This window comes from Callospermophilus lateralis, unplaced genomic scaffold, assembly GCF_048772815.1.
Source record: "Callospermophilus lateralis isolate mCalLat2 unplaced genomic scaffold, mCalLat2.hap1 Scaffold_929, whole genome shotgun sequence".
Taxonomy (NCBI): Eukaryota; Metazoa; Chordata; class Mammalia; order Rodentia; family Sciuridae; genus Callospermophilus; species Callospermophilus lateralis.
Window position 1 is genome coordinate 115,314 of NW_027517440.1, and position 12,333 is coordinate 127,646.

Genomic DNA, 12,333 nt, shown 5'->3' on the forward strand with positions numbered 1-12,333 from the left:
TAAAAGACAGATTGCCCTTGAATGTCCCACTTCCCACTTTATCCTTCTTGGAGACAATTGGGCAACATTTAATCCTTTCATTTTTGATTTTTCTAGTTGATCTGGTGGCCTAGGTTTCAAACCCTGCTTAGAATTTAGTGAACATTGAACATCTGGCAGCAACTGTGTTGTTTGGCAAATAAAACCTAATGAAAATAATACTAGTTTATGAGAAATGGCTACTTTGATCAATTACTATGACTTTCATTAAATATGATTCCTTAATAAAGTCTATATTAATGCTCCAACATTGTCATTAGAAAGTTTTATTATCATTTGTTTGTATTGTATATTTACTTATTTAAACTGTATATGGTGTATTCTTTTAGAAAGTCATCTTACATGTATAATACTAAACAATTAATTACTTACTCACAATTATTTTAGGTCAGTATAAACTATACCTTCTAGTGGGACACAGTGGCTCATGCCTGTAATCCCAGCAGCTCAGGTGACTGAGACAGGATCATTGCAAATTCAAAGTCAGCCTCAGCAAAAGCAAGGCGCTGATCAACTTGGTGAGACCTTGTCTCTAAATAAAATACAAAATAGGGCTGAGGATGTGGCTAAGTGGTTGAGTGCCCCTGAATTCAATATCTGGTACCAACCCCAAATATATATATACCTTCTTTCTTGTGCATCAAATAAACAAGATATAGGTGGATATTTAGCCCTCTTAAGACAGAATGTGTGTTCTATTGAGGTGATGTTCTTTCGATGTCAGTTAAAATAAGGCAGATTTCAAAATAATTTACAAGAAAAAATGGGAAATATTTGGGAGGTAGAGGGTAGCTGGCAAAATTTAACTGTTACCAGGGCTGATGAGATTACCAAGTTTTGCCAACTGATTGTGAAATAACTATATATTCTATAAAAATAATTGGTAATGAAAAATGAAGTGACTTAATTTAATAATTTTTCATGCCATCTTGAAGCAAATAATTATAAGTTTAAAAAGTAATTTGTTGAGTGAACTTCACCATGCAAGAAAAGTCTTGAGTGCCGTCATAACTCAATATTCACATATGTACTAGAATTCTAAAAGAACTTAATCACTGCACTTTGTTTGTCCATGGGAAAGTGACATTCAAAATTTTTTTATAGAATTTGAAACTGGAATTCCAGTATCAAAATTAAACATGGAACTTCTTCATTCATTTTAGCATCTGCTAAAATTTTTAACTTTGATTTGAATATTATTGTTTACCCCATTAATATTCACTTTGATGAGATGTTCAAAAAATAGTATGTCTTATTTATTTTCTTTATCTTAAACCTTAAATTTTTGACAAAGGTTTTAAATTATGTCTACTATTTTCATAGTTCTGGAATATTTTCCACAGATAAGTATTCCTTTTTTTACATTTTTTTCTGATCCAGTACATATTTCATGTAATGTAAGTATTCTATTTGGTGGTAAAAATGATCAGTTTAATTTTTTCTCCTTTAATGAGAAAAAGAAAAAAATTGGGGAGTTCAAACTTTATGTACTCAGTTTAAATATTAGAAAGTATGCCAAGTTAATATGTATTAAAAATGAGCTGACGCCTGGCATGCGTGCAGCTCTGGGTTTGATGCACCTCATACAAATAAAGATGTTGTGTCTGCCAAAAACTAAAAAATAAATATTAAAAATATCTCTCTCTCTCTCTCTCTCTCTCTCTCTCTCTCTCTCTCTCTACCTATTAAAAAAATGAGCTGAATCTTTGTCTCCAATATGCCTTATTTAAATTCATCGAGGTAGAATTTTGTATTAGTGTACAGCTTATCATTTCAGTTCATTGTAAGATGAATTCATAGTCATTGTAATGGTTACTTTCTGTATACATAACCTTCAAATTCATAAATAACTATCCATCTATCTATTATCTATTTATTATCAATTTATTAATTATATATATATATAGATAGATAGATAGATATAAATATATATATATATATATCTTTTTATTGTGTTTTAGATTCTATTTTATTGGTATTGATTACTTTGGTGACAATTATGAAGACTTTTACCCTCACATAGAAGGTATAATTTGATATCCATCATATTAAAATATTTCCACACAGTAATTTTAATATAGCACACTCTATTATTTATAATACCCATTTAAAAATCAAAAGCAGGTCTACTGAAGTGAAAATGAAGTTATTACATATAATCATAATCCTTGACAGCAAATTGCCTTTGCATTTTGCTCTATTATGTTCCAAATTTGATTTACTTTGTGCAGTCTACATTTTTCAAACCTGATAATCTTCCTTTACTAGTTCACTGTCAATGCAAATTACATATATTTTATCAGGCATCCTCCATCTGAAAGTTCCTGAGTCTTCTCCTGTTGGCTCAGCTATTGGAAAAATAAGAGCTCTGGATCCTGATTTTGGACAAAATGCAGAAATTGAGTACACTATTGTTCCCGGAGATGGAGGGAATTTGTTTGACATCGTCACAGATGAGGATACACAAGAAGGAGTTATCAAACTAAAAAAGGTACATAAACAAAGGTTTTGACAGTTTACTATGTAAAAATAATTAAAGAAAATGAAAGAGTATAAGCAATTTTAATTTTACTTTAATTAGTAATATTTTAAATAAAAAAGTAATTATTATGAAGTATTCACTCCCACAGATAGTGTTATTCTATGATTTAACAAATATGGATTTATATTGAAAATTGAAGCATAATAATTTGATTCTGTACTTTTTTAACACTCTTATCAGAGTTTAATTTCTAATTAATTTTATAGCAATATATGTACAAAAATGATCAATTTAAAAATAAAAAAAACAATCAATAACTTTTATCTTACCAAATTTGATCTTGACATTTCATGACTTTTTGGAGAACACAGAGTATAAATATCTAAGTTAGCACATTATTGGTGAGAGTTGATATCACAGTGGAGAAACACTATTGTTGGTAAGTTTTATTCAGTGCAGAAGTGGAAGAAATAAGAAAGGATAATAATGGACTTGAGAATTCTGTAAGAAAAAAGCCTACAGAGACTTTTACTTTTATCAGTTAGGAAGTAAGACTAGAAATATCCCCAGTGACGAGATCATTGAAATAATACAAGAAAGAGATTTAGATGCTAATAGTAGTGAAGATTGAGAGAATTGTGATTCTGGCCAAACTTTAGAGCAAGAGAAAGAAATGGAGAGTGGAAAGAGCAGTGGAGGAGGACAGCAAAGTTGTTCAGACCCTTGAAAGAAATTGTTACTTGCCCAATATGTAGTTTTGTCTTTTATTGGGTAGTGGCACATGAAGGAGTGTGTAAATGTGAGAAAGAAACCTGATTCCATTGGAGGCATGTAGATTGCTTCCATTATAATGAAGAAAACAATGAATTTTGAGTAGTGAAGTATAGCAAAAAAGTGAATCTTATTAAATTTAGGTCTTCTTTCCCCCTCTCCTTGTACAATGTATACTCTCTTAACCCCAAACTGCAGTACATGTCATTTCTGTTACTATTTATGAACATTTCAACCCAGAAGAAATATTTTTGAAATCAGTGCTATTAATCAGTCTTTTCTTCTCATATTTGTTAGGAGCTCTGAATTTTAATAAGAAACACTATGAATTATAATGAAAATCATCATAAAAGTAAATGTAAGCTTCATATAGATAGTCATTTTGTTTTTATTCCCACAAATGTACATAAATTGTACTTAGTCCAGAAGTTAGTTAACACACATGATACCATCTAAAATTATGCATTAATGCTGAATTTGAGAATTACACAAAGAAAAAAGGTGTATGATTCTTGTGTATTTCTCTATTGTTATTTAGTATTTCTCTTTTCTACTCAGTAACATATCAGTGAATATTCTTATTAATTTTATGTAAAAGTATAATATTTAAATATTTTTCAAAATCAATCCAAATGAAACAACTGTAACAAATATTAATAAGCTAATAATACTAAAAATGGTAGAAAATATTTTACTATTTATGATAATAAATAGTATCTTAAAATTTAAAATTTAACCATTAAATTAATTAGATTTACAAAGTTAATCTGAGTGACAGAATTAATACTAAATTATGCATATCTACATTTAAATATTCTTTCATCTTGCTATTATAAAAGTATTTTATATTCATCAATGTAGTTTTATATATTTTATATTTACTTTTATAGACACCTATTTTTCATCCATGCCTGTAAGTAACTGATGATTAGATGTCAATCAGAAAAATCTTTATTTTTAAATATATTTGGAAAGAAATAGTGTTATATTTCTTTATTATTTTATGAAGTCAAAAATATAATATTTAAAGGAAGTGTTGCAGTTATAAATTATAAAAAACTTAACTATTATTAATCAGTAAAAATGCATTTTCAGTCCAAGGAAAGATTAATAGTGAGTAGGTGCTACATCATTTTTTGTTTGAATTTTTGAGAATTTAAAAAAAAATTATTGGATTGACTTTGAGATTTATAAAACTATGGAAATGCCTTATTAAAATTGAATTACATAATGCAGATAATCAATCTGAAAAATGTATCTCTAAAAAAGACAAAACAGTGTTTCCTCCTGAGGTAAATTAATCATTCATCTTACTGGCATAAAACTCCTTGTCCAAATAAATCTGTGATTATACCTTTCCCTTCATCATTCAAGGGATATTTATGGTGTAGCCACCATGTCCCAGATCCATTTTGGACTCAAAGATAGACATCCCCTGTTCTCCAGCTCCATCCATTCAATTGGGAAAATCGGAAAATTGACACATGAAATATCTCTATCAGCAATGATAGATTCAAGCTGATAGGCATAATTCAAGGTAAAAAGATTACAGGAATGTGAAAGGCAGTCTTATAGTAAATGTCAAGAAGACTTTGGGGCTATGGTGAAATATAAGCATATTTCTGAAGAAAGACAGATGAACAACAACTGTGTACATTACATGTGTTCAGAAAAACTAAGCAACAATTGCAAAATCTCTCTCTGAGGAGGGACTGATGGACAAAGAGACTGGAAAGGTCAGTGAATAAAAGGAATGTTGATTGGAGAAAAGGTATTCAATGTCCCATGATGGAGGTCTTGTAGGTCAGGTCAAGGACTCTGAGCTTGGTAATAATGAGGGGAGTTATATGTAAATCACCTCTGTTCTAATAGAGTCAGTTTACTCTGTATGCTTTGAGGAAAATCAGACTTAAGCAAGTAAGACTTACTTAAGTAAGGCTGAGAAAAGCCCAGTGAAAAGATCACTGAAATTAATCCAAGAAACAGATTGAGATGCTCATAGAAGTAAAGACTGCGAGAATTGGTGATTCTGGCTAAATTTAAAGAAACAGTCAAAACATATTGTTATAACTATTTTTATCATGTAGAACATTACACCAAACAATTCAGTACTTACAAAGCCTGACAGAATACTTGGAGTCACTTTCAATGTTTTAACTTGCTGTGATCTCTAAATAAGGATCCACCAGGGGCAATCTCTACCTAGTAACCTATTCTGTTGAAAAAAATGCAATCTATAGACTACATCTATTAAATCTAAGAAGTAAGTTTTGCAACACAATTTTTGAAATATCTAACATCTATCTACGTGTTGGATTGCATGAAATGTGCTTATGTACATACATACACACACACACACACACACACATATATATATATATATATATATATATATATATATATATATATATATATATATATATATCAAACATGGTGGTATGATTTTATGAAAAAGGAATAATGGAAAAAATATTCAGCTGAATAAAGTGCATGGAAAACTCAAAATAAATTAAAATGGCAGCTGTATTTAAAATACAGAATCCTTTTGGTTAAAGCTCATGTAATAAGACTATTCAAGCATTACATGCAGTAGGTTCTCAGAAAACTTTATCTTGCACTTATTATTGGTCTTTGAAGAATGAAATGAGCAAAAATAAATATGAATGTAAACATCAACAGTAGTATTTTAATTTTCCATATGATCTTAAAATTATTTTTTGACAGTTCCTACATAAATCATATTTTTATGTATACTAAATACTTTTAGGAAATCCATAAATATATATCCTACATATGAATACATAGCTGTATTTTAAAGATGAGTTATTTTAAATTTTTGGCTGACAAAATTTTAAGCAGCAGTAGAGGAATAAAATAATATATTCTTCAATTTAACAGAGCTTCTCTTTTTTTAACCCACTTAAAATACATTCAAATGCTCAATGTTCTGAAGCACATATTTTCAATGTTGTTTTATCTTCAAAATCTTTTATTTAGTTTTATTTTACTGTATACTTCTCTCCTTTTCCTCTGTAGGGTGAGGATATATAAAAATGAAACTCAGGTTTATATAAGCTGAGGAGAATGAAGAAAGCTGTCATTTCACTGTATTACGTTGAATTCAGAGTAAAATTAGGAAAATTTGTAAATCTCTCCAAAGCACACAATACTGGTAAAAACCCAAACCAACTCTTACTCTACTCTTGCATGTTACACTGAACAAAGTATACACAAATTAAAATTCTCTTATGTGTTTTTGAATAATATAGCAATACCAACACTAGAAAAACTAGAATAATGCTTCTGAAAGTTTCAATCACATCTTAAAATCTAGGAGCTGGGATATATTTGCAATTAGAAAATCAGCTGTTTTAAATTCAAAAAAATTCTTATATTTAAAAGACAAATAAACTATATCTTAGTAATTACTCCCTATGAGAAAAATAAAAATAAAATATATACTTATTGAATATAAAAATGAAGAGGAATTCACATTAGTTAAAAAACTCTAAATGGATAAATATATTGAGAAACACTTTGGTTTGCTTGTTGCTGAATGAAAACTTAGGTAATTAAAACAGTAGAGTGAATACTTCAGTAATACAAAGAACAGTTTAATATCCTGCAGAATTTCAGAAAGAGTCCTGTACCATCTCTATAAAAATGTCTGTTAAGAACTACAAAGTAGTGGTGGCATCTTTTTAAAATGAAGAATGATGAAGTAGTGGCCTATTTACTATAAAATAAGTAAAACATTTTTTGAAATTAAAAAGTTTAACCAGTTTGATGTTATCTTAGCATATTTTTATTTTGAATTTACATAACTAAAGATCACATTAAATGTAAAGTAGAAGGATTTTTAAATAGGAGATGAAATATTTGACTTTTCAACAGAACGATTTTATAAATAGGCTGTGGCCTCAATTGGTTCCATTGGGCATCTATATTTTATATTTACTCATGAATCAGTAAAACTCATTAATTTTATCATTTTATATGACTGAGAATTATTTCCACACTATATGACTTGGTAACAGCACCATCATGTGGTAAATTTTAGAATATCTCTTAGGAATAAAATGAAAATAAATTGTAGACTAATTTATATGCTCAAAAAAATTAATAAAATTTAAAATTCTATTTTTAGTAACTCTGACATTCCTAATTTCAGAGAAAGGGGTACTCCTTATGTTGTTTCTACAAATATTATGTTCCTGTTTTTTTTCCAAATATTTGTCTTTCTCTTGTTTTTCTTTTTTAATTTCTAAACCTTGTTTATATTCTTTAAATACCTTGCCCAACTTTTCTTAATAGATTCAACTCTAAATTAACCCCGAATTAACAAAACCAAGGCCAATTTTTCTACTGCTTTGCAGATTTTTCTATTTGAATATTTCTTAATGCTTTTTTCAACCTCAAAATGTATAAAGCCATATTCCTTCTTTTTCTCCAATAAACATGTGACCTGTCTTATTTTTGTCCTTTCTAGTTTTTTTTAACAAAAAGTCCAGAATGCTTCTTAGGTTTCTACCATTCCCTTAGACCTTTGTTTTCCAAAAACAGGGCAAGAGCTTAGCCAGTGATTTCTTCTGAGCAGAAATTAATGTTGTGGCTTATATCCTTCTTTAATACTCCCATCCAACACTTCTAAGTATTTGCCAGCTTCACCCCTTATCTTCCTTCAGGAACTCTTTCATCCTGTGAATGAAGGGTGGGAACTACATCTGATTATCTTACTTAGACTTTTATCTGGTCCCCATTGCTGGAAAAGTCAAAAGCAGGCTGCATATTTTCTTTTACCAGCCTCTGTACACACTGTCACACACATGTACAAGCTCCTTTTCACCCACACCAAATTCACTGCAGGTGTCTACCTGAGTTGTTGAGCTGTTCCACATTCTCATGGAAGTCTCTTGCTCACAGGAATTTCAATACTTTCCTGTTACTTAGTATTATCTCCCTTGCTTATCATCAACGGTTTTTTTGAGCCCTCCTTCCCAAACTGGTTGTCTCTTACTTTATTTTACAAAATTTCAGCATTTCTGCAACAGCACTTGTTGTACTTATGACACTCATTTATGACATATCTGATTTTTCTTATTTGAAGTTCTTTATCGTGTTTATGTTTTGTCCTGTTTGTTAAAGAAAATCTCTAAAATATATAGGGTATTAATGTTTTGTTGGATAAGACAAAAAACATTTCATGTTCACTTACGTACTATATAAAGTTCAAAATATTTTGCAAAGTATATAAGAAAAGCAGTGTTTTATTGATTTCATTAATGGGAAATTTGAAGTGCATGGAAGAAGGATACATTTTTCAAAATCACATGGCTTATTTTCAACTATGGTGTATTTTGAAAAGCATATACTTTCATTGCAATGAATAATGATATGTGACAAAAAAAAATAACTGGCCTCTCCAGATAGGAATGATTTATACTGTACATGTATGTGACTCATATATTTCACTTAAGCATTTATAATACTTGATGAAACCTTTTGTCATTTTATGAAAATTATTATTGACAATGTGTAGCAAGAAGCCCTGACATTATTGCCTTTGTTTTGATTTATTTTGTCTTTGTTACTAGATTTGTTCCAGAAATTATTGTCACTAAAAAACAGACATTGAACTAATGTCCATGGTCTTTCAGGTACTTGCTAAATGACCGTAAAAATATTTTCAGTATTACAAAAGACTGGAATGCAATAACTTTGCAAAGAAAAACTAAATCCATTTTAAATAAGTAGTTCTGTTGTAATATTTTTAGAGATAAGTTGGATGTAGTGTTTATTTTATTCTTTAAATAAAATGGCAATTTTTTATTTATAGTTATATAATTTTTAACTGTATAAGAAATACTGTGAACACTGTCAAAAGTAAAGCCTATATTTAAAATATCCACATTTTATTTTGTTGCATGCTTCTTCACTATAGGGACTTTCTCATGTGGTACAAGAACATCAATTATTCATCAAATCTTTGATTATTTTTAGTGAAATATTGAATTTAATTCCTTCTTCAATGGAGATTTTATATATATATAAGCTTTCCCATCTCTTCTCTCAGAGAGGAATTGACTTTATTGATCATAAAATTAACTCATGGAAAACTTGACTTTCTTTCAAAATAATATGTGTTCTGAACATCTTATCTTTATTGTTCAGCTGGTATATAAACTTGCTTTGGAAGAGTGTTTTTCTAATGTATTTTCATCATGGTTCAGTCTGATTTAAATCTGTTTTCTAACTCCTTATCTTGAAAGGGACTAGTACATTTTGTAAAACATTACACTCCTCGCTCATTTGTGTCCCTTCACAGTTTTCTATTCTCTTGACTGTGAAGACCTACAAAGTGATTGAGTACAGCCTTAATGCCAAGGATACATTGTTTTTTGTTCATTTTTGGAGTGTTCCCTTCACTTTGTTGGTAAAACTGATAGATGCTCATCATGAAAACTGCTGCAATAACATTATAGATGGGAAGACGGCTAAGCCACATCCCTGGTCCTTCACTGTCGGCTTTTCAGGCTGAATTGAAGGTGTGGGTTGAGGTTGAAATCTGATACAAGGTTGGAACTCTTTACCAAGCTAACTGGTTGCCTGCAGAATTAACTTTGCTGAGGTTTTATGATTGTTTTGTTAATTCCTGGCTGAGATCAAGTCTCAATCCTCATAGGTATCCTTTAGGCACTTGCCACACTGGCTCCTGTGCTCACATGTTCACTTGCTCAAGACCAGCCAGAGCTGCTGGGGATATAGCTCAGTTGGTAGAGTGCTTGCCTTGCATGTACATGGCCGTGGGTTCAATCCCCAGCACCACCGAGAAAAAAAAAAAGTCCAGCCAGAATCATTTGCACCATTTGCTAGGTCAGACATCACCAGAATGTGTCTTCAGTCAATGTCAAATGATTAAGGGCCTTAGTTCTATATTCATATTATTTTTTCCACAGAACTGAACAAGTTGACAAGAGTAATATGCCATTTAATTCACAAGTCCCTCACACTAAGGAGCAGAATTATTACATAAAATGGTTGGGGGCAATGGGGACAAAAATAGGGAGCATCTCAGAATTCTGTCTGCCACAGCTGTTTTTTCCCAGTTCTCATGTATCTGTAATTATAGGTACCTGTTTCCACTCAACATTATCTGGAAACAACAGGAGGCCTAAAAGAGCCCAGGGGGTTATTCTGATATTTAATATTAAAAATAGCTTATCCTCCTTTTAAGTGAAACAAAAATTATTTGTCATTGAACATTTTATGTATATTTAATTATCTGGACTTCAGCAAAGAGTAAATAAAGCAATGTAACAAAAAGAAGTAAAAGGTGAAAATTTGACCCTTCTCTCACTTTGTATTCCAGAGAGAAGCTAAATATGCCATTCTCCAATTCACCATAGTCACGGTCTTATGTAGCACAATTTCCTATATTGTGAATTGTTTTCCAAAAGTTCTGATCTTACTAATCTTTTGTTACAGAAAAATCCAAAGAAGTTGCTCAGTTAAACTCTCTTTAGTCAGTCTTTTTCTTATTCTTCTAGAAAGGCTCACTGAATTAAATATGCCCAGAGCAATGTCATAAAATTCTCAAAGTACTGTGTAAAAAATAAATATTTCAAATTTATTTAATCCCATCAAAAATAGAACCAATTTTCTAGCAATTACCAAAAAAAATCTTTTCTGTTCTATAATTATATCAAATGTTAGAATTTTTGTCGATTACAAAATCTCCCTCCAAATATGGCTTTGGTCTGTCAGATGGGTGAGTACAGGCAAGTAGAGATGATTGGTGATTCTTTGCTCTTTCAGAGTTACACCATTTTGTGAATTTGCCTAAGGGTCAGAGTCGTGAAGAAGTCCACATAGAATATAATTGTGGCATTTCTCTTACAATTTTCTCCTGTTCTTTGATCTTCGTAGGAAATAACGTTTTGGTTGCAAAAAAAAAAAATCTAAATGTACAAAAAGCTTCTTTCATCTCACTCTCTATTTCCCTCACTGCCAAATTCTTACCTGTTGTGATAGGCCAGGACTTCTTTAAAAACATACATCATGTCTTATCTCCTAAAAATAAAAGTAAAATTAAAAAAGCGAAAAATGTTTCAGAAGTCTCTTTCTGTCTCTGGCTTGAAATCGGTTTACCAGTAAAGAGTCAAGTTCATCCAGACAGATGTAATGTATTATTAAGAGGGAAAATAAAACTATATATACAATATATAAGCTATATATACAAATATACACATTAGTACAGATAGTCAGAGGCATTTCAACATCTAGAGGAAAATTAGAGATGGGAAACAGTTGGTAAGAATGCCTACATTTTAGGATAGCCGTGGATTTGGTGCCCAAAAGAGAATAAGTCTGAGGTGGGGCAACTCAGTTTGCTTTGAAATCAAGGACTCCAAAGTTGTTAAAATTAGATTGCTCTAAGATAGATGTTAGGGTTCACTGTCAGGAAAATACATTGTTTAACATTTATGGAGCACTTATTTTTTTACATGCAAGAAGAACTTTGTATTTTCTTTAATTTGAATTAGCCAGTGAACTCTTTCAATTTACTTTTTTTTTCTCTTTTTTTCAGACAACTACTATGGTGTTTTAAATGAAATTTATTGCTTCTTCAAACTTCTCCATTAGACAACATGCCTTTATTCTATAATTTATTGAATGCTGAGAGAAAAAAAAAATCTTATTTACCTTTGTACCTTTCTGTTTTTCCAAGGGGATACCTCTTGCCTTGCCAGAATCTTTTATATTTTAACTAATTCAGTGGTGAAAGTTTTAATTTGTTATTTGTTTCTTCCTTTTTCCAAACGAAAGTTATTGTTGTAAAGAATTTAAATTATTACTAATTCACTACTCAGAAACTTACATAATAATCCTAACTTATATTCACCATTATAGTCCTTAATATTTAAAATATGTGTCCTGTCTTGTTTTGGTCTTATTTATTCGAAACTGTTCATTCTCACTATTTGTACTGATTTCTTCTTTTTGTTTTAAATAACATTTTGACATATTTTTCTGTAAATTAG

At 30.3% G+C, this 12,333-nt stretch overlaps 1 pseudogene; it reads left to right on the forward strand.

The window, feature by feature from the left end:
* LOC143387140 (cadherin-12-like) overlaps positions 1–12,333 on the forward strand; it is a 79,009-nt pseudogene that overhangs the window by 15,579 nt on the left and 51,097 nt on the right.